The following is a 22849-nucleotide window of genomic DNA, read 5'->3' as shown; positions in this document are numbered from 1 at the left end:
GTCTGTCATTAATACTGATCTAGCTTGCTGATCATATCCGCTCAAAGGAACTGCTGTGCTGATGTCTGTTTTGATCTTCTGGAATTCTTTTTGTGTCTCCTCTGTCCACTTGAAGGGTGTTTTATCCCGGAGGAATTGTCGTAAGTGGTGTGTCTTAGTGGCGAAATGCGGTACAAATTTGCTGTAGAATTTAGCCATGTCTAGAAATGATCTGACTTCTTCCTTGGTTCCCGGGGATGGCGCATCACATATTGCTTTGACATTGGATTGTTTAGGTGTGATGCCTTGGTCGCTGATCTCATGCCCTAAGTATGTGACCGATGTCATTCCGAACCGGCATTTGTCCCACTCTGCCGTGAGTCCATTGCGTTCCAAGACATGTAGGACTTTGGACAACTTAGCGTCATGGTCTGCTTTGTTCTTGCCCATCACCAAGATGTCATCTTGGAAATACTGAACTCCTTCTACTTCCTTGAACAGCTTGTGCATGAGTTTCTGAAATACAGCAGCTGCCGAGGCCAGTCCAAATGGCATCCTGCGAAACTGGTAGCATCCGAACGGGGTTATGAATGACGTCAATTTCCGGCATGTGTGGTGTAGGGCTATCTGATGGTGGGCTGATGTGAGATCGATGGTAGAGAACCAATTCACCCCCTTGGTTTTTGCTATCCTTGGTAGTGGGAAGTTTTTGTTCAATTCCATCAGGTCTACACACAGACGCACCTTGCCGTTTGGTTTCATTGCTACCACCAAGGGCGCCAACCACTCCGCGCTGGTTATCGGTTCTATGATACCGTTGTCTTCTAGTCTGCGTAATTCTTGTTGTACTTTCTCTCTAATTGCTAGTGGGATATTTCTCACTTTGTGGCACACCGGTTTCGCATCTTCCTTGAGATCGATCTCGTGCGTGAATTTAGTCAATTTGCCAACCTTGCCTCCAAACACTGTGGGAAATTCTTCTTTCAGTTTTCCTATGTCCGGGTGTTGTTCTTCGCTGGTTATCAGGACTTGCGTGGTGCCTCCGGGGTTCAATTGTATTCCCAAATCTCCTTGGTCGATCCACCCCAGAACTGAAGGGCCTTTCTCCGCCACATATAGTTTGCATCTTGCGCTTCGTTCCTTGAATTTGAATTTCAGTCTTCGGTATCCAACCATGGGAATGGGGTCTCCTGTGAATGTGACTGGACGAATATCTGCGGGTCCCATGTGATGCCCCAGGTGATCTTTGAAGTGTTCATCCCACACCGTTCGTTGTATTATGGTGTACGGGAATCCTGAATCTGCCACCATCTTTATCGGTATACCTCCTATCACCAGGTCCCATTGGGGTTTCTTGGAGCGGTTGCAGTTGATCCCTAGTATGTGTTTTTCTATACACAACACGCTGTCTTCTTCTTCTTTGCCTTTACTTTCCACCTCTGTCTCTTGTGCGACGTATTTTACTGCCGCTCTCTTTTGCTGACGGCGACATACTTTCTCGTAGTGCCCTACGATCCCACAAAACATACATTTGGCACGAATGGCTGGACACTGCTTGTCGTAGGCTGGATGTGACAGACTGCTGCACTTGTAACACGTGTTCTTGCTTTCATTGCCCAGTTTCTTCGCCGGTGCTGACTTGGGCGTCCATTTGGCTTGTGCCCTCGTGTCCCCCGTAGCTCCCTTGCCTTTTTCCAGTGGTTCTGCCTCGGTGACTTAATTCACCATGGGCCTAGTGGCTGTCTCTCTCTTCGCTGCCTCAGCACATCTTTTTGACAGCTGCGCCTTCTTCACCATGGCTATGACTTCCTTCAGGGTCGCGTTTCCATTTACCCACAGCTTGTCCTGGATCGTCGCGTTCGTGGTGTGCATGACGATCTGGTCTTTAATGAATTCATCATGTAATGTGCCAAATTTACACGTGACCGCCAATTTCCTCAGCGCTGCTACATATTCATCTATGGACTCCCCCACTGCTTGTTTCCTTTGTTTGAAGTTGTATATGTCTATGGACGTGCACACCGCTGGCCTATAATGTTTATTCAGGTCATCAATTGCATGCTGGAACACATCATCATCTGCCGCTTGTCGTGGATTCGGGACTATATTCTGGAACACTCTGATGCCTTCTGGGCCTAGGTTGTGAAGTAATATCCTCTTCCTTCTCTTGCTGGGAAATGCTTCTCCATTCTCGTCCTCCAGGGCCTCCAGATAGTTCATAAAGTATTCTCTCCAGTCTTCCCACTTCATCGATGGATCCCCTGGTTTTGGTTGGAAGGGAATGGGTGTCGTGAGCGAGGACGTTTGAGCGCACATTTCCGCTCTTCTTCTTCCAGGCGACCCCTTGGGCTGCCTGGCGCGCTTTGTCTGGGTAGGCGTGGGGGGCTCTGTTGCGACGCAGATCCACCCCCTGTGCTGTGTTCTGCTTGCTCCGCCAGGGCCTCAGGCATTCCTTCTATCTTCTACGAACGAGGAACCTTTGACTCTGCGCTTCCCCGGTCGCTGTCTTGGCCCACTGCTCTTCTCCCTTGTGGGCAGTGTCTACCCTGTTGCGTTCGCCCCCTTCTGCCTCCTGGCGTGCGCCTTGGGGTGTAGCGTGGTGATTATTTCCTTTCCCTCCTTGCCTCGTGGCTGCTCACGCTGGTTGCAGTCAGCTTGTATCCAGCTGCTATGCTCCGGACTGTTCCTGCGCTTATTTGGCTGCTGTGGCTTAGCGCTTCCCCTCTGCCACGCTCTCCTTTATTCTGTACCTGTGTGTGTCGGCTGCTGCTCCCTTGGGTTGCTGGTGTGATGCCCCTTGTTCCACGTGGCTTCTGTGCTGCTCCTGGTTATGTTTACTATGATCCCCAACCTCGTCGCCAGTTGTAATGTTCCAGGGTCCCCAGGGAGGAAGGACACTTCACACTTAGGTGCCGATCACGATCCGGTAAAAAATTCCCCCGTGCGACTCGTATCGGGTCTTTTTGCCGTACGAATCGTACAAGTGCCGTACGAACTGGCAATCACGATTCGCATGGTAAAAAGTCCATACGAACCGCACTGGGAATCATTCCCCACACGTCCCCGGGTCGGAAAATGTGTCCGACACGTCCTCGGACGATTTACCTTACAAACGTGAAAAACAAAGTCCGACCTAGGAATCACGATCCATCCCGTGCGTCCGAGGTTACAACCGTATGGAAAAAACACCGTCCGCACCGAACTCCTACAGCAACCATGGAGACATGTGCCCGCATACGCGCCCAACACTCCCCCCAGCCCCCGTACGTCCGACACGTACCCCCGTATATGTATACCCCCACCCGTCTAGGTACACCCCAGTACGTTCCAGTCGAACCCCCACCCCAGGACGTGTCATAGCCCCGTCTACCCACACCCCAGTACGTTCCAGTCGTACCCCCACCCCAGTACGTGTCGTACCACCGTCAATGTACACCCCCCCACCCCAGTACGTGTCGTACCACCGTCCATGTACACCCCCCCACCCCTGTACGTGTCGTACCCCCCGTGTACCTACACCCCAGTACGTGCGAGCCACACCCCCACCCCAGGACGTGTCATAGCCCCGTCTACCCACACCCCAGTACGTTCCAGTCATACCCCCACCCCAGTACGTGTCGTACCCCCCGTGTACCTACACCCCAGTACGTGCGAGCCACACCCCCACCCCAGGACGTGTCATAGCCCCGTCTACCCACACCCCAGTACGTACCAGTCGTACCCCCACCCCAGTACGTGTCGTACCACCGTCAATGTACACCCCCCCACCCCAGTACGTGCCGTACCACCGTCAATGTACACCCCCCCACCCCAGTACGTGTCGTACCACCGTCAATGTACACCCCCCCACCCCAGTACGTGTCGTACCACCGTCCATGTACACCCCCCACCCCTGTACGTGTCGTACCCCCCGTGTACCTACACCCCAGTACGTGCGAGCCACACCCCCACCCCAGGACGTGTCATAGCCCCGTCTACCCACACCCCAGTACGTTCCAGTCGTACCCCCACCCCAGTACGTGTCGTACCCCCCGTGTACCTACACCCCAGTACGTGCGAGCCACACCCCCACCCCAGGACGTGTCATAGCCCCGTCTACCCACACCCCAGTACGTTCCAGTCGTACCCCCACCCCAGTACGTGTCGTACCACCGTCAATGTACACCCCCCCACCCCAGTACGTGCCGTACCACCGTCAATGTACACCCCCCCACCCCAGTACGTGTCGTACCACCGTCAATGTACACCCCCCCCACCCCAGTACGTGCCGTACCACCGTCAATGTACACCCCCCCACCCCAGTACGTGTCGTACCACCGTCAATGTACACCCCCCCACCCCAGTACGTGTCGTACCACCGTCCATGTACACCCACCCACCCCTGTACGTGTCGTACCCCCCGTGTACCTACACCCCAGTACGTGCGAGCCACACCCCCACCCCAGGACATGTCATAGCCCCGTCTACCCACACCCCAGTACGTTCCAGTCGTACCCCCACCCCAGTACGTGTCGTACCACCGTCAATGTACACCCCCCCACCCCAGTACGTGCCGTACCACCGTCAATGTACACCCCCCCACCCCAGTACGTGTCGTACCACCGTCAATGTACACCCCCCCACCCCAGTACGTGTCGTACCACCGTCAATGTACACCCCCCCCACCCCAGTACGTGCCGTACCACCGTCAATGTACACCCCCCCACCCCAGTACGTGCCGTACCACCGTCAATGTACACCCCCCCACCCCAGTACGTGTCGTACCACCGTCAATGTACACCCCCCCACCCCAATACGTGCCGTACCACCGTCAATGTACACCCCCCCACCCCAGTACGTGCCGTACCACCGTCAATGTACACCCCCCCACCCCAGTACGTGTCGTACCACCGTCCATGTACACCCCCCCACCCCTGTACGTGTCGTACCCCCCGTGTACCTACACCCCAGTACGTGCGAGCCACACCCCCACCCCAGGACGTGTCATAGCCCCGTCTACCCACACCCCAGTACGTTCCAGTCGTACCCCCACCCCAGTACGTGTCGTACCCCCCGTGTACCTACACCCCAGTACGTGCGAGCCACACCCCCACCCCAGGACGTGTCATCGCCCCGTCTACCCACACCCCAGTACGTTCCAGTCGTACCCCCACCCCAGTACGTTCCTGGCGCACCCCCAACACAACCTCCTAAGTACGGAGCGCACCCCATGCCCCAACATCACAACCGCATGTACGAGTCTTACAAAGCCACACACAAGGACAAAATCGTACAACTAAATGGCCCATGTACACACCGTACACACGCTCAAAACGCACGTACACAACAAGGACAAAACAAAACAACTCAACAATACACCATTCGAAAGGCACACAGCCACTAAACATGGCCAACAACCACTAAAATAACACAATCACTGACCTGCAACTGTCAAAAACAAACAGAGGCCCAATACACCACCACTCCTTATAACACACCCACCCAAAATTCAAACACTGCCACACCCACCCATGGACCAATGAAAAGGGCCCACACACACAAACCATGAGCCTTTGCAACAGACCCACTGCTGCCAGACACCACAGAACCAGACTACAAGCGACACCACATCTTACACTTGCACACCTTCACACGACCACCCTCACAAACACCCTCTCATCACATTCACACACACACACAACCATCCACACCCCCCCCCAACATCCACACCCCCCCCACACCCACACCATCCCCACCCATACCCCTCACCATGCCCACTACCAAGAATCCAAAGTTCAGTCACCGAGAGTTGGAGGTCCTTGTTGATCAAATCCTCAGAGTCGAGCCACAGATCTTTGGAACATTGGTCAGAAGCACCAGCCAGGCAGCCAAAACAGCCATGTGGCAGACCATCGTCGATGCTGTGAATGCTGTTGCGGACACCAGGAGGACCAAGCAGGATTGCCAGAACAGGTGGTACGATCTGCGGAGGAGGGTCAGAGCCAAGAGACAGGAGGAACACGACCAGGCCAACGCCACCGGAGGAGGGCCCTCCCGCAGAGCCGTACAGTACCATCCCTGGGAGGAGAGGGTGATGGCCATACTGCCGGTGGAGGCAGTTGAAGGAGTAGAAGGACTCCGAGACCCGGGTGAGTACACAAACAACGCACCTCACATGGGGGGAACTGCAACCACAACCAAAATTAATAACAGGCACGCAACCACCACAAGCCATCGCATTACTCAACCACACTCCATGAGCAGGCACATGCCACTGCTGCCACCATGCCCCATGCACCCAGCTGGACAATGTCAAGTCACAGGCCACAGAAGACAACAACACATGACACGGTAACCCGGATGGCGGGAGGCTGGGCACCAAGAATCACATAGTGCGACTCCAAAGCAGACAACAATGCCCTCTGCCCATATGGCCTAGGTCACAGCCAGACAAACACTGTGTCCCAACACAGGAATGACTTGCCAGCAAATGGCGGACGCCTTGCATCAACACATGGGGGTGAAGGCACTGTTTTGCACATGCCAGCAGCTAATGAACAGCCAACAGTGTGAAAGAGTGGCAGCACACACCACCACAGCAGCAGCGCACAGACACACAGCAGACAAAATGGGTGCCTGGAGATCAGAAACAAACTCACATCAACAGGCCAAGGGCCACTCAAAGATCTGCTAACAGTGTGTGCCCAGGAAGCTGGGCCAAGGTGACAGAGGGTGACACACGGAGGGAGGGAGAGGGGGACACAGAGGGAGGGAGAGGGGGACTGAGAGGGAGGGAGACGGACAGAGGGAGGAGGCTGACACACGGAGGGAGGGAGAGGGGGACACAGAGGGAGGGAGAGTGGGACTGAGAGGGAGGGAGACGGACAGAGGGAGGAGGCTGACACACGGAGGGAGGGAGAGGGGGACACAGAGGGTGGGAGAGGGGGACAGAGAGGGAGGGAGAGGGGGACTGAGAGGGAGGGAGACGGACAGAGGGAGGAGGCTGACACACAGAGGGAGGGAGAGGGGGACAGAGAGGGAGGGAGAGGGGGACAGAGAGGGAGGGAGACACAGGAAGATGGACAGAGGGAGGAGGCTGACACACAGAGGGAGGGAGAGGGGGACAGAGAGGGAGGGAGAGGGGGACAGAGAGGGAGGGAGACACAGGAAGATGGACAGAGGGAGGAGGCTGACACACAGAGGGAGGGAGAGGGGGACACAGAGGGTGGGAGAGGGGGACAGAGAGGGAGGGAGAGGGGGACTGAGAGGGAGGGAGACGGACAGAGGGAGGAGGCTGACACACAGAGGGAGGGAGAGGGGGACAGAGAGGGAGGGAGAGGGGGACAGAGAGGGAGGGAGACACAGGAAGATGGACAGAGGGAGGAGGCTGACACACAGAGGGAGGGAGAGGGGGACAGAGAGGGAGGGAGAGGGGGACAGAGAGGGAGGGAGACACAGGAAGATGGACAGAGGGAGGAGGCTGACACACAGAGGGAGGGAGAGGGGGACAGAGAGGGAGGGAGAGGGGGACAGAGAGGGAGGGAGACACAGGAAGATGGACAGAGGGAGGAGGCTGACACACAGAGGGAGGGAGAGGGGGACAGAGAGGGAGGGAGAGGGGGACAGAGAAGGAGGGAGACACAGGGAGAGCAAATCAGTCCTTTGGTGTGTGGGAATGTCTGCTCGTCAGCAGGTGGACTGCGTGCATGTAGACAAGGGTGGCCAGTGCCAGAACCCCCCCTCTTCATCATGGCAAAACGCAGGGCCATGTTACAACCTGTACACGAGCACAAGGACAGCCACCTGCATCATATAAGTGTGTGGATCCACTCCATGTGCACATGTACAGTGCTACAAGGAAGGCGCAAATGCATAGCTCGGCACACATGCACACTCCACTGCTGACTGCAGTCACACTTGACGCAGCAAGTAAGACTGTGCCACACATAGTTAAAGGGGCCAAATTGGTGCCCAAGGGACACACACATGCACAAGTGCACTGTGAGTGGAATGCAAGACAGATCCTAATTCCAAGAGGAAATGTGCCAACTTTGTAACGGATGAAACATGGATGTTGCATGGATCCAAATTAACATTGTCTCTCTCACACAGGTCAACGTCGTGCTGCACCCCCCAACACTGGGGGGGAACACTCACAGGACCCGGATCTGCAGGAGACCGATCCCACCGGCAGCGACCACTCTCACCACTCTGCGGACGACCCCGACCGACCTGGCCCCTCTGGTGTCCAACCACCTGCAGCACCTGCGTCAGGTACAACCGTGCCAACCACCACCCCCACTCCTGCCACATCCCAGGAGACACCCAGGATCCCTGCCCCAACACCACAATGCAGCCAGGCTCGCCAGGAGGGACACGGTGTCCCGGGCACCCAGGAGGAGGCAGGCGACAACGCCAATGCCACCCCTCAGGGGTCCCGGAGACCCGATGTGCCCACAAGTGCAGGCCAGACGCAAGTGGGCAGGGGTGGTGGGAGTGGAGGACGGCGGAGGCGCGAGCCTGACCAGTTGGCTGGGGATCCGGTATTTTCCCATGTCCGTAACATCCTGGACTCATACCGGCAGGACACCACGGGCATGGCCCAGGTTGTGTCCGTCCTCGAGGGGATCAAGGTCCAGCAGGCCCAGCAACATGCGGAGCTAATAGCCTGTCTACAGCTACACCAACGGAGGATGGAGGACAGACAGGCTGAGCAAGTGACGGCATCCCAGGGGATTCACGCTGAACTCCGTCGGATGGCCGACACCATGGCCGACCCTCCCTGTGCAAGAAGGCGGAGAACATCACCACCCACAGGGAGGGATCATGAGGAGGAGGAGGAAACATCCAACGGAGCATCCCAGACGTCGTCACGGCCTGCTGCTGAGGTTCCCCGCAGGAAGCCGGGTCGTCCACGGAAAGGACCGTGAGGGTGGCTGCTACATCACCATCTCCCAGGACACCTGGCCTGGCACCTGGCCCACTGGAGCAACAGCATCACAGCATCAAGAGACATTCTCTGCCACATGGCCCTGCTGGTCACTGGCTGACCAATGTTGACAAAGACTGTGGCATGGACTCTGAGGATTTCCAATGGCAAGGACACCAACTCCCCTACTGAACTTTGGATTCCCTAATCCCGGAAAGCCCCTCACTTTGGCCCCCCCCCCCCCAATAATAAATCACACTATTGAGAGTAGATGGCTGCTGGTAGCATTATTACCTAACATGTGTCTTGTACAGTCTAAACATGCCTGAGTCATCTGTTCACTTCAACCATCCACACCCTGGGGCCTGAGTCTGGCACAGGACACATGGGTCACAGTTTTTTAGGCAAGACAGACATGGAGCACCATACACACCCGTGATGGTCAGAACCAGCTGAGGGGGTGGCCGAACAACCGTGCTGACAGACACATTGAGTACAGCAACAGTCATGCGCAGAGGTCAGGGATCCTGGCCCGTGTCCTGGGGGGCACCCAGGTACGTGTAGACAGGTGGCAGAACCATGTCCTGCAAGCTTGAGTCCGGTGGATGCAGAGAATGGGGTCATGGACAACGTTGGATGCATGGGGATGGCACATGTCACAATACCCACACAGTCATGGACATCATGCCCAATACACAGTCTCAGCACACACACACAGCTTGCATCTTGCCACTCGACACATTGACACATAGCCACAATCAGGGAATACCATGCCAGACATGCAGGATGCACCGTGCCAACACACCAGCATTGACTGAGAAGAGGCACCTTGGAGGCATAGGGACACCTTTAATAGTCATGTTTTTGGGATTGCAGAGGCAACTTGAAGTACACATGAACACATCATGTGGAGTAACATGTTGCTCCAACACTGGCACCCCCCTTCTGCAGCACAAATGCGTGATAGCCATGGAACTGGCACACAAGTGTCGGCTAACAGCTAAATACCCACAGCTGCTCACGGAGAGACTGCCATACACCATACATCCGCTGATGTGGAAGTCCCACGCCATGTCAAGACAATGTTAACCGTATGTGTCCGAGGGCAGTGTCACACACATTGATGCCTTCATCACAATCCACTATCCCATCACTGATGACTGACAACCAGGCAGCCCATCTATTCAGGTGTACCCAGCTGCATGTCGTGTCCCATGGGGATGCCACATGTCTGCAGAGGAACCAAACCCCGACCTGGGCAGTGTGCACACATCGTGAACAACTGCCACACCCAATACACCCCAGATGCATCCCTTACCCCATGGAGACTTCCAAACGTGTCCGTGCCTGTAACGCTGAGTCAGCCCACGATGCCATGTCCATGAGGAATAGCAGTGCCACAACAATGCAACCAGAAGACGGCATGCGCAGGTACCTGGGGAAGAGAGACACACAAGAAGTCAGCCACAAAAAGCACAGCCACTTGCATGTGCATTGACCCGACACATGTATGGATGACAACATGCCAGGTCACAATTATGAGTGGGGAAATACTACCATCACTGCCACCATCACTCCAGTGACACACCCACACACACCTCTGACTCACGTGCCATACATGCAGGTGGAGACACGCATCACAACACATGCCACACGGGGACCAAGGCGTGCACACTCAGACACTGGTACTCACCACTAAGCAAAGAAGTCGCGTATGAGCCGAGTCCGGATGTCCTCTTGCGGCTCCACATCCTCCACATCACTAGCCCCATTGCCAAGCCCTTCGTCCTCCACGGGTGGATGGTCCTCGTCATGTTGATTCAGGATGAGTGGCACAGCTCTTTCAACTGCCATGTTGTGCAGCATGCAGCAGACCATGAAGATCTTGCAGACCTTCGCCGGGGCATATGGGAGTGCGCCGCCGGTCTTGTGGAGGCACCTGAATCGGCTCTTCAGCATGCCAAACGTCCTCTCTATCACTCGCCTTGTCCGGCCATGGGCGGTGTTGTAGCGGAGCTGGGCCGGCGTGATGGGGTTGCGGAGAGGTGTCAGCAGCCAAGGCATGTTGGGATAGCCAGCGTCCCCTAAATGGAAAGCACATGGATATCGTTAGAACTGGCGAAGCGGTAGTGCTGCTCGGCCAAACAGAATACAGGACAGACAGACTGTACCCACCAACAACACATGCCCGTTCGTTGCGCAGCTGCATCATCATATCAGGCATCCCGCTACGCCTCATGATGTAGGCATCGTGTGCTGATCCTGGGAAACGAGCACAGACATGTGAAATCACCATGTTGGACAGACACACCACAAGGGCATTGATGGAGTGGTAGTGCTTCCGATTGCGGTACGCCACCTCCCGTGCGTGTGGTGGTACCAAACCTACATGTGTCCCATCTATGGACCCAATGACATGGGGCATCCCTCCCAGGGCATAGAAACCACGCTTGACCTCAGTCATCTGTTCAGGGGTTGGGAACTTGATGAAGTCATCCAGGTGAATCAACATGGCCTCCAAGAAATCATGCAGCACACCGCTGAACATGCTCTGGGACATGCCACCAACATGAGCTATGGTATTTTGGAAGGTACCCGTGGCAAGGAAATGTAGGGCAGCCATTACCTTCAGCTGGGGTGTCAGTGCCGTAGGATACCTGTGCTGCGGTTGCAGGTGTGGTGCCAGTCTCGCCGTCAGCTCCAGAATCAACGGTTGGGTGAAGCGGTAGAGCCGGATCCTGTCATTCTCCTGCATGGTGGCCAAGTCTGGAATTCTTCGGGCAACAGGAGGCGCTCTGCAGTAATTTGGAAGTGACAAGGAAGAGTGAGTGCACTACGAGAACAACTCATGTCTACTGAGCACATGTAAATCTGGCAATACACACATGCCACATAGGGAGTCAGGCATGTGCTACATGCCCAGGACACGTATGGATGCAAGGTGACACTCCTTCCAAGACCCAGCTACACACGGTGATTGAGAACCTCCCCATGCCACGCCATGGAAATAGCTGTGTCCCAGTGCAAGTGCACTGCCCGACGCAAGACAGGAGTGACATACACCCACACATCAGCAGAAGTGTGATGCCGATTGCAGAGACTGGCAGCGGAACACTTGAGCCACAGGTCACATGACATTACACTAGTCCAGCCCACACACCTTGCCATGAAGGTGCACATGTCATGACTCCCCACACATTCCTTGTGAGTTTGCTGACATGGCCTTGTCACGCTACTCCGTGTCCCTTGCATACATGTGCACCTCACATCCGATAACACATGTGGCATGGTGTTGGGAACAGTGTGCAATGACAATCTACACACAGCCACATGTTGGTTGCTGCAACGGCTGCAGCTTTTGAGGGTGCTACAACATCAACCTGATGTAAATCCCGGACACGTATATGGCATAGTCACATTGTGCACTGTGGGTAGTGATAAGTCATGTGTCATGACCCCTGTACCGGGCATCATGGGACACTTCCGTGTGTTGGTGTCCGTGCCATGCCAGTGACGCTCACCCCAAGTGCGCAGTCCCACATGCACACATGTCAAAGGAGTCAAGGGCATGCCTGGCACACATTGCACCCTCACACAGTACACATGTACACATCTCATCATACATCTGGTGCCTTCTCCACTCAGGAGGCATGTTCCACATCACAGCCTGTGACACCTGTGCCCCACACATGTGGTAATGCACAGACGATGCCTTGATGTCCATTCCTGGACAAGTATGTCCATCCATGGACAAGTATGTCCGCCCTATTCCTACATGTGTGTCACCTATCACCACAGTGATGTGTAAAATCCGCCGTACTGCTGCTGAGAGGGCCTGTGCATGTTCCCAAATCACTGTGGGAGTGCTGCCGTATGTGTACCCATCGTGATGGCGAGCGTAGATGCGAGTGTACGGTCCGTACCACTACGAGTACGCATACGCGTGCAGACCCATAGTGATAGAGAGCGTAGATGCGAGTGTACGGCCCTATCACTATGGGTCTGCACGCGTATGCGTACCCGTAGTGGTACGGACCGTACACTCGCATCTACGCTCGCCATCACTATGGGTCTGCACGCGTATGCGTACTCGTAGTGGTACGGACCGTACACTCGCATCTACGCTCTCCATCACTATGGGTCTGCACGCGTATGCGTACCCGTAGTGGTACGGACCGTACACTCGCATCTACGCTCACTATCACTATGGGTCTGCAAGCGTATGCGTACCCGTAGTGGTACGGACCGTACACTCACATCTACGCTCACTATCACTACGAGTACGCATACGCGTGCAGACCAAAAGTGATGGAGAGCGTAGGCATGCATGTACGGGCCGTTGCCATGCATTTGGGGTGCCCTAGGGCCCCCACACGCACCGTACCTGTGTGTGATGCTCCAAATTACATAGGGGACAAGTATTAAGGCCTACATGCATGCTGGTTGCCATGGAGACCAAGTTCAAAATTCGAAATTGTTCTGGAAGGTGCACAGCAGAAGTCAGTTGGGATTTGTCTACTTTGTTGCAATGTGTTTGTGGGGCTGACATCATGCAGGAGAATGAAACCGATAGAGAACCCACAGACTGCTAGGTTTGAAGGGATTGGTGGAAACATAGGATGCAAATGTGAGTGACCAATCTCTCTGTACTCCTGTGCATGAGACTGGGCAGAAGGGCACATATAAGGCAGCCAGGTCCCATGAGGGAGCACTTGCCTGCACATCTTTGCATTCGTCGACCCAGCTGCTGCTACTGATTCCCTGGAACCATGTCAAGGGCTGTGGAGAGGACACAGCCATTCACCCTGGAGGAGAACATGGCTCTGCTGGATGTGATCCTCCCACAGTACTCCATGCTGTATGGGCGACCAGGTTATCAGGTGAGTGCATAGGCCACTGCCACAGACTGTCCCTATGTGGTGACTGTGACTTCTGCCATTGCGTCCAGGTGTAACACACATGCCATGTACTGTCGGGGGGGTCCCAGGGGGGGGGTGCCTGATGTCTCCCAGCAGTGCCCTGAGACAGGAGGGGTGGGGGCCTATCACTCACAGCATTGCCCTGAGACAGGAGGGGTGGGTGTGGAGTCCTCCCAGCAGTGCCCTGAGACAGGAGGGGTGGGTGCCCATCACTCCCAGCAGTGCCCTGAGACAGGAGGGGTGGGTGTGGAGTCCTCCCAGCAGTGCCCTGACACAGGAGGGGTGGGTGCAGAGTCCTCCCAGCAGTGCCCTGACACAGGAGGGGTGGGTGCCCATCACTCCCAGCAGTGCCCTGAGACAGGAGGGGTGGGTGTGGAGTCCTCCCAGCAGTGCCCTGACACAGGAGGGGTGGGTGCAGAGTCCTCCCAGCAGTGCCCTGACACAGGAGGGGTGGGTGCCTATCACTCCCAGCAGTGCCCTGAGACAGGAGGGGTGGGTGTGGAGTCCTCCCAGCAGTGCCCTGACACAGGAGGGGTGGGTGCAGAGTCCTCCCAGCAGTGCCCTGACACAGGAGGGGTGGGTGCCTATCACTCCCAGCAGTGCCCTGAGACAGGAGGGGTGGGTGTGGAGTCCTCCCAGCAGTGCCCTGACACAGGAGGGGTGGGTGCAGAGTCCTCCCAGCAGTGCCCTGAGACAGGAGGGGTGGGTGTGATGCACAGTGTGAGCCTTGATCATTGATTGTGACATTGTCATCATTCCACCTGTGTACCCACTGTGGCACGTAGTGCTTTTTCCCTCACCAGGGGATGATGTCCCTATGACAAAGGTGCAATGCGTTGGCTGCATGACATGCCTTGTTGTAACCAGCTAATTTGTACCCATATGTCTCTCTGTGACATGTGGCTGGTGTATTGATGTGGTGTCACTTGTTCCTCCTCACAGGTAGGCGCCACTGCCAAGGAGCAGATCTGGCTGACCGCCGTCAGTGCCGTGAGGGGTGTGGATGGTCGGAGGCGGAGCCTGCCCCAGGTGAGGAAACGCTGGCAGGATATCCGGTGCTGGACGCGGAGGATTGCACGGCTCCTGCTGGGGGACTCACCTGAGAGCCACAAGAACCGCGGCCGCCGCCGTCTGAGCCACCTCCACAGGCGTGTGCTGCCGGTGGTCTTTCCAGACCTGGAGAGGCGCTTACAGGCGATGCAGCAGCCGGAAGGGGGTAGGTACATGTGTGTTTGTTGTGTGTCACCGGCATTTGTAAGGGCACAGTAGCATGAATCCACTGGCAGGGTTTAAAGGTGCTGTGCAGATCCTGTTTGCCCCAGTATAGCGCTGTGCCCCTGCCACCCTTCCCCTCCTTGCAATGTGTTCCCTGGTCTGTGTGTAGTCACTCCTTCACAGGGTAATGTAGGCTGGCGCTTTGTCCACGGGAACAATGTCTGTAGCATCATGTGTGGGGGTGGTGTGTAACAGGTTGTGGGACCTTGCCTGTGCACTGTCAAGTTCACTGCATGTGGGTTCCATGTCAGTTGGCACTGATGCTGACTCCAGACATGGGAGTTGGTCTCTCATGTGTCATGCCTTACAGCGCGCATGTCCTATGTAGTGGCCTGTGACATGATGTGCATGAGTGTGCGATACACATAGTGCAGGGATGGTGACGTGTGTTGCAGTCATTACCATTCAGTAGCATGTAGTTGCGTGCCCACTACTGTCCCCTGGGGCACCTTTTCCTCAGTGGTGTATGTGTCATCATAAACGTGGCCACTGTCAGTGTCTACAGCGTAAGTTGTGCTCTGTGCCATTGTCCCCTGTCACCATGTATATAGACGTGCTAATTTGTACAGGTGTCCACTGTGCAGCCTGACCTGATTGTCCTTCTTCATACTCACAGTTGCCAGTGCCTGTGTGTCTTGTTATACTCATCTGAGGATGGGCACTGGTACCTCATTATTTGTACAGGCGCACCATGGCTGTTTGGCGTCCAATCTTGCTTTTTGCCTGCCCCTGTGTGTATCACCCAGACTATGAGATGTTGGTGCCACCTGTGTCTCAACAATTTGCCTCGTGTAGGGTCTTGTTGGGGCGGGCAATGCCTATGTGTTAAATCCTGATTACCACTTGCTGGGTCTGGGCAGTGTGTGATGTGCCTGGACACACACGCAATGTGCAGTGACAGAGTCATGTTGTGCATGTTTTCAGCATTACCTATGCAGCATGTGTCTCAAGTTCATGGTAATGGTCCCTGGTCATCAGTATTTTCGCCAACGCTGTGTGGTGCAGATGCAGTGCTGGATTGTCCCCAGGGCCTGGGTGCTATGTCAGACTCCTTTTCCTGTGTTTAGCTATTGTCTCATGCTCTCCATGGTATTTCAGTGGCATGGTGGCTCAACCAACTGTGTGTTTCATGCCCTACATCGGTACCCTGTTCAGTAGATGTTAGGGATCTTCCTTTTCAGGCCATGCAATGTTACCTATGTAGATTGGACTCATGTGACAGATGTGTACAGGTGTCTGAATAATTTCTGTCTCTCCACCCTGCCCACAGCATCGTCGGGGGACACAGAGGGAGACATGGACACAGACCAGGCGGAGGGACCGAGCACCAGTGCCAGCCGTGACATCGGGTCTGGCACATCGAGTGGGACAGAGGCGGAGGAGAGTGTGGCCGAGGACCTGTCGACTGGCACATCAGACTACGAAGCTGACAGGTCCGGGGACGATGTCTCCGAGTGGGCGGAGGCTGCACCAGCAGCTGACAGCGGAACAACACCTCGCACCGCCCCCTCAGTTTCCACCAGCCGCCTCCCACTTGCTCGTGTCCCTTCCCAGCGTGCCCGGTCACAGCATGTCTCCTTCCTGCCAGGCACCGCACCCCCTGCCCCTGTCTCCACTGCTGCCGCCAATGCAGAGTCTGTGGACATCCAGCGGCAACTGCAGGTTGGTCAGGCTGCGATCCTTAATGTCCTCCATGCCCACGGCAAAACCCTCACCAACATCGAGGCTTTCTTGGAGGGCATTCATTCATCGCAGGCTGACCAACGCAACTTGCTGAGGTCCATCGACTCCACACTGACTGCAGCAGTGGGTCTCCTGCAGCGCGACCTCCCCCCACCTACCCCTGCCCCATCCACACTTCCCACTCCCATGCCTGTCACACGTACACCCAGACGTCGGCATGCACCCACATCAACGGACACGGGCACCACACCAGCAGGGAAGGTCCACCGCACTCCTCCTGACACGCACACACAGGGTGAGGTAGGCACACCCACTGGGTCGGGGGGCAAACGTGTGACACGCAGCCATAGTGGGAGTCCGCATTCCACCCAGTCCACTCCCTCCAAATCCCCTCCCCTCAGCTCTCCTGGCCACATCTCCCCCAAGGACTCCTTCATGGCCGCTCTGTCCCTGAGCCCCACAGTTACACCACCACGCAAGCGGTCAAGGAGGTCCCCGGTCAGGGTGGTTGAGTCTCCCCCCCTGTCTCCACCCTCCCCCGGTGGCGCTGCGACCCATCCCTCTGACCCCCCCCCCTCCTTGGGGCCTGAGGTCCCTTCGGGTGCAGGGGACTCCCTGGAGGACCTTGCAAAGGTGTGTAGTGCCATCCTGGCCTCCGCCTTTGGCACTGACCCACCCCCTGTGGTGGAGTCCTCCATCCCTGCACCCACAACGCCGCCCCTTTGCCCTGATGTCCCTGCGGTGCCTGTTGCTTCCCCCCCCCCCTGATGCCCTCACCAGTGTGGAAGACGATGCCATTTGACTGTGCAGGCAAGGTAGGGGACACGCATCCCACTGTGTCCCCCATCCAGCTGAGAATCATTGACTGCCCTATGGGCTTTGTGAAGATTGAACTGCCTGCGATCCACGGACATTGTGCTCATGCTGAATAAAGCTTAATTTTGTTTTCATTATCACACTACTGCTATGCTGGTATTGGTGTTGGTGGGGCTGCTACATGGTTTTGGGTGGTGTGTAAGGGTTTGGGTGTGTGGGATATGTAGTAGTGTACTGCTCATTGGTGGGACCCTGTGATCTGTGTGCCATCACAAGGTGTTGGCTAACTTTCTTTGTTCATGTAAGCAGTTACTGCATGGTGCACTTGTCCCAGGGTGTATTCCTTCCTCTGTGTACCCAGCTTTCTTCCCTGCAGGGTGTTCCCAATGTTTAGCGCAGAGCTGTGTCTACATGAGCTGTGTGTGTGACGGAGCCCTTCTACTTTGGCCATGCATGCAGGGCCATGTCTCCACCTGCGACAATCGTGGCATCCTTGGTGATCACTGTACTTGTGTGTGGAGTCTGTTGACATGAGTTCATGGGGACATGTTCCCTTGTAGCCAGTATGCGTGTGGATAATTCTGGCCTCACACACATGTGTTACACCCCTCCAGTCTCAGGGCACTGCTGGGAGTGATGGGCACCCACCCCTCCTGTCTCAGGGCACTGCTGGGAGGACTCTGCACACACCCCTCCTGTCTCTGGGCACTGCTGGGAGTGATAGGCACACACCCCTCCTGTCTCTGGGCACTGCTGGGAGGACTCTGCACCCACCCCTCCTGTCTCAGGGCACTGCTGGGAGGACTCCACACCCACCCCTCCTGTGTCAGGGCACTGCTGGGAGGACTCTGCACACACCCCTCCTGTCTCTGGGCACTGCTGGGAGTGATAGGCACACACCCCTCCTGTCTCTGGGCACTGCTGGGAGGACTCTGCACCCACCCCTCCTGTCTCAGGGCACTGCTGGGAGGACTCCACACCCACCCCTCCTGTGTCAGGGCACTGCTGGGAGGACTCCACACCCACCCCTCCTGTCTCAGGGCACTGCTGGGAGGACTCTGCACCCACCCCTCCTGTCTCAGGGCACTGCTGGGAGGACTCCACACCCACCCCTCCTGTCTCAGGGCACTGCTGGGAGGACTCTGCACCCACCCCTCCTGTCTCAGGGCACTGCTGGGAGGACTCCACACCCACCCCTCCTGTCTCAGGGCACTGCTGGGAGGACTCTGCACCCACCCCTCCTGTCTCAGGGCACTGCTGTGAGGGCTCTGCACCCACCCCTCCTGTCTCAGGGCACTGCTGGGAGGACTCCACACCCACCCCTCCTGTCTCAGGGCACTGCTGGGAGGACTCTGCACCCACCCCTCCTGTGTCAGGGCACTGCTGGGAGGACTCCACACCCACCCCTCCTGTCTCAGGGCACTGCTGGGAGTGATAGGCACCCACCCCTCCTGTCTCAGGGCACTGCTGGGAGGACTCCGCACCCACCCCTCCTGTGTCAGGGCACTGCTGGGTGGACTCTGCACACACACCTCCGATTTCTGGATATGTGCGCTTGGCACATACACGGTGGGGGTACGCACAATGCATTCGAGGTGAGGGTACGAGTCTACTGACACTGGTGTGGTGGGGGTACGCTCCGTACGTCCGCGGGTGTGGGTACGGGTCGTTCTTACACTGTTGGCATGGGGGGTACGCTCCTTGCATACGTGGGTGGGGGTACGGGTCGTACTTGCACTGTTGGCATGGGGGGTACGCTCCTTGCATACGCGGGTGGGGGTACGGGTCGTACTTGCACTGTTGGGCTGGGGGGTACGCTCCTTGCATTTGCGGGTGGGGGTACGGGTCGTACTTACACTGTTGGGCTGGGGGGTACGCTCCTTGCATTCGCGGGTGGGGGTACGGGTCGTACTTACACTGTTGGGCTGGGGGGTACGCTCCTTGCATTCGTGGGTGGGGGTTCTAGTCGTACTTACACTGTTGGCATGGGGGGTACGCTCCATGCATACGGGGGTGAGGGTACGGGTCGGACTTACATTGTTGGGGTGGGGGTACGCTCCGTACGTCCGCGGGTGGGGGTACGGGTCGTACTGACACTGTTGGGCTGGGGGGTACGCTCCTTGCATTTGCGGGTGAGGGTACGGGTCGGACTTACACTGTTGGGGTGGGGGTACGCTCCGTACGTCCGCGGGTGGGGGTACGGGTCGTACTGACACTGTTGGCATGGGGGGTACGCTCCTTGCATACGCGGGTGGGGGTACGGGTCGTACTTACACTGTTGGGCTGGGGGGTACGCTCCTTGCATTCGTGGGTGGGGGTTCGAGTCGTACTTACACTGTTGGCATGGGGGGTATGCTCCATGCATACGCGGGTGAGGGTACGGGTTGGACTTACACTGTTGGGGTGGGGGTACGCTCCGTACGTCCGCGGGTGGGGGTACGGGTCGTACTGACACTGTTGGCATGGGGGGTACGCTCCTTGCATACGCGGGTGGGGGTACGGGTCGTACTTACACTGTTGGGCTGGGGGGTACGCTCCTTGCATTCGTGGGTGGGGGTTCGAGTCGTACTTACACTGTTGGCATGGGGGGTACGCTGCATGCATACGCGGGTGAGGGTACGGGTCGAACTTACACTGTTGGGGTGGGGGTACGCTCCATGCATACGCGGGTGGGGGTACGGGTCGTACTTTCACTGTTGGGGTGGGGGGTACGCTCCTTGCATACGGGGTGGGGGTAGGGTCCGTACATATCCGTCCCCACGCTATGTGATGTTTGTGCGGCCCGTACCCAGGCCTTTGCCACGTGGGTGCGATCCGTCCCGCCATTGTTGGGGTGACGTGTGTGGGCGTGGTCCGACTCGTACCCACGCTCTTCAGGCGTGGGTACGGGACGTACCTGTCTGGTTGTGTTGCCGGTTCGCGTGAGGACTCTGCACCCACCCCTCCTGTCTCAGGGCACTGCTGGGAGGACTCCACACCCACCCCTCCTGTCTCAGGGCACTGCTGGGAGGACTCTGCACCCACCCCTCCTGTGTCAGGGCACTGCTGGGAGGACTCCACACCCACCCCTCCTGTCTCAGGGCACTGCTGGGAGTGATAGGCACCCACCCCTCCTGTCTCAGGGCACTGCTGGGAGGACTCCGCACCCACCCCTCCTGTGTCAGGGCACTGCTGGGTGGACTCTGCACACACACCTCCGATTTCTGGATATGTGCGCTTGGCACATACACGGTGGGGGTACGCACAATGCATTCGAGGTGAGGGTACGAGTCTACTGACACTGGTGTGGTGGGGGTACGCTCCGTACGTCCGCGGGTGTGGGTACGGGTCGTTCTTACACTGTTGGCATGGGGGGTACGCTCCTTGCATACGCGGGTGGGGGTACGGGTCGTACTTGCACTGTTGGCATGGGGGGTACGCTCCTTGCATACGCGGGTGGGGGTACGGGTCGTACTTGCACTGTTGGGCTGGGGGGTACGCTCCTTGCATTTGCGGGTGGGGGTACGGGTCGTACTTACACTGTTGGGCTGGGGGGTACGCTCCTTGCATTCGCGGGTGGGGGTACGGGTCGTACTTACACTGTTGGGCTGGGGGGTACGCTCCTTGCATTCGTGGGTGGGGGTTCTAGTCGTACTTACACTGTTGGCATGGGGGGTACGCTCCATGCATACGCGGGTGAGGGTACGGGTCGGACTTACATTGTTGGGGTGGGGGTACGCTCCGTACGTCCGCGGGTGGGGGTACGGGTCGTACTGACACTGTTGGGCTGGGGGGTACGCTCCTTGCATTTGCGGGTGAGGGTACGGGTCGGACTTACACTGTTGGGGTGGGGGTCCGCTCCGTACGTCCGCGGGTGGGGGTACGGGTCGTACTGACACTGTTGGCATGGGGGGTACGCTCCTTGCATACGCGGGTGGGGGTACGGGTCGTACTTACACTGTTGGGCTGGGGGGTACGCTCCTTGCATTCGTGGGTGGGGGTTCGAGTCGTACTTACACTGTTGGCATGGGGGGTACGCTCCATGCATACGCGGGTGAGGGTACGGGTCGGACTTACACTGTTGGGGTGGGGGTACGCTCCGTACGTCCGCGGGTGGGGGTACGGGTCGTACTGACACTGTTGGCATGGGGGGTACGCTCCTTGCATACGCGGGTGGGGGTACGGGTCGTACTTACACTGTTGGGCTGGGGGGTACGCTCCTTGCATTCGTGGGTGGGGGTTCGAGTCGTACTTACACTGTTGGCATGGGGGGTACGCTGCATGCATACGCGGGTGAGGGTACGGGTCGAACTTACACTGTTGGGGTGGGGGTACGCTCCATGCATACGCGGGTGGGGGTACGGGTCGTACTTTCACTGTTGGGGTGGGGGGTACGCTCCTTGCATACGGGGTGGGGGTAGGGTCCGTACATATCCGTTCCCACGCTATGTGATGTTTGTGCGGCCCGTACCCAGGCCTTTGCCACGTGGGTGCGATCCGTCCCGCCATTGTTGGGGTGACGTGTGTGGGCGTGGTCCGACTCGTACCCACGCTCTTCAGGCGTGGGTACGGGACGTACCTGTCTGGTTGTGTTGCCGGTTCGCGTGGTGACGGACTTCCGTTGTGGCGGTCGCTGGCTTATCAGGACACGCCCCCACCCCCTCGTGGTGACCAGGGCATGGGAGTCAGGTATGTCCAGCCCATGTGTGGTGTGTGACTTATGTGGTTGTTTTGTGGCCTGCCCTGGTCGTGCCACCCCCACCCCACCCCACTTTCCCCCCTCCCTTAGTTATTCTGACCTTCTGCGGCGTCTGCGTCGTAACCTGTAGAGGAGGTGTACTGCTATTAGGGCAGGGATGACTCGTAGGTTCGGGTCCATGTCTGTCCGTCGCGTACTGGTCCTCCTTGTTCGCGGCGTCGTCTGTCCGTCGCGTACTGGTGGTCCTTGTTCGCGTCGTCCTGATTTCACGGCAGTTTTTGGCTGCTGCAAAATATTCACCGTGCGGGGTGACGTCGGTGCGAATCGTGATTCCTGGGTCGTGAATGGCTGGCTGCGTGCGTTCCGACGTCAGGTCGGCGCTTTCCCGGATCGCATTGGTAGGTGTTTTTTGTTCGGTCGGGCTTTTTTACGAATCGTACGGTAATGGTGTACCCGTGCGAATCGTAATTCCTTGTTTGTAAAAATTGACGACCGGGTACGCGTCGGGCGGAGATTATGCTCCGTCCGACTGTTCGTACCCGGTTTTTGCAGGATCGTGATCGGCACCTTAGTGTTGCAAGTAAGGCATAA

The sequence above is a fragment of the Triturus cristatus genome, chromosome 3_2 (assembly GCF_964204655.1).
Source record: "Triturus cristatus chromosome 3_2, aTriCri1.1, whole genome shotgun sequence".
Lineage (NCBI taxonomy): Eukaryota > Metazoa > Chordata > Amphibia > Caudata > Salamandridae > Triturus > Triturus cristatus.
The sequence above is the reverse complement of the archived record's forward strand: the minus strand, read 5'-3'. Positions refer to the sequence as shown.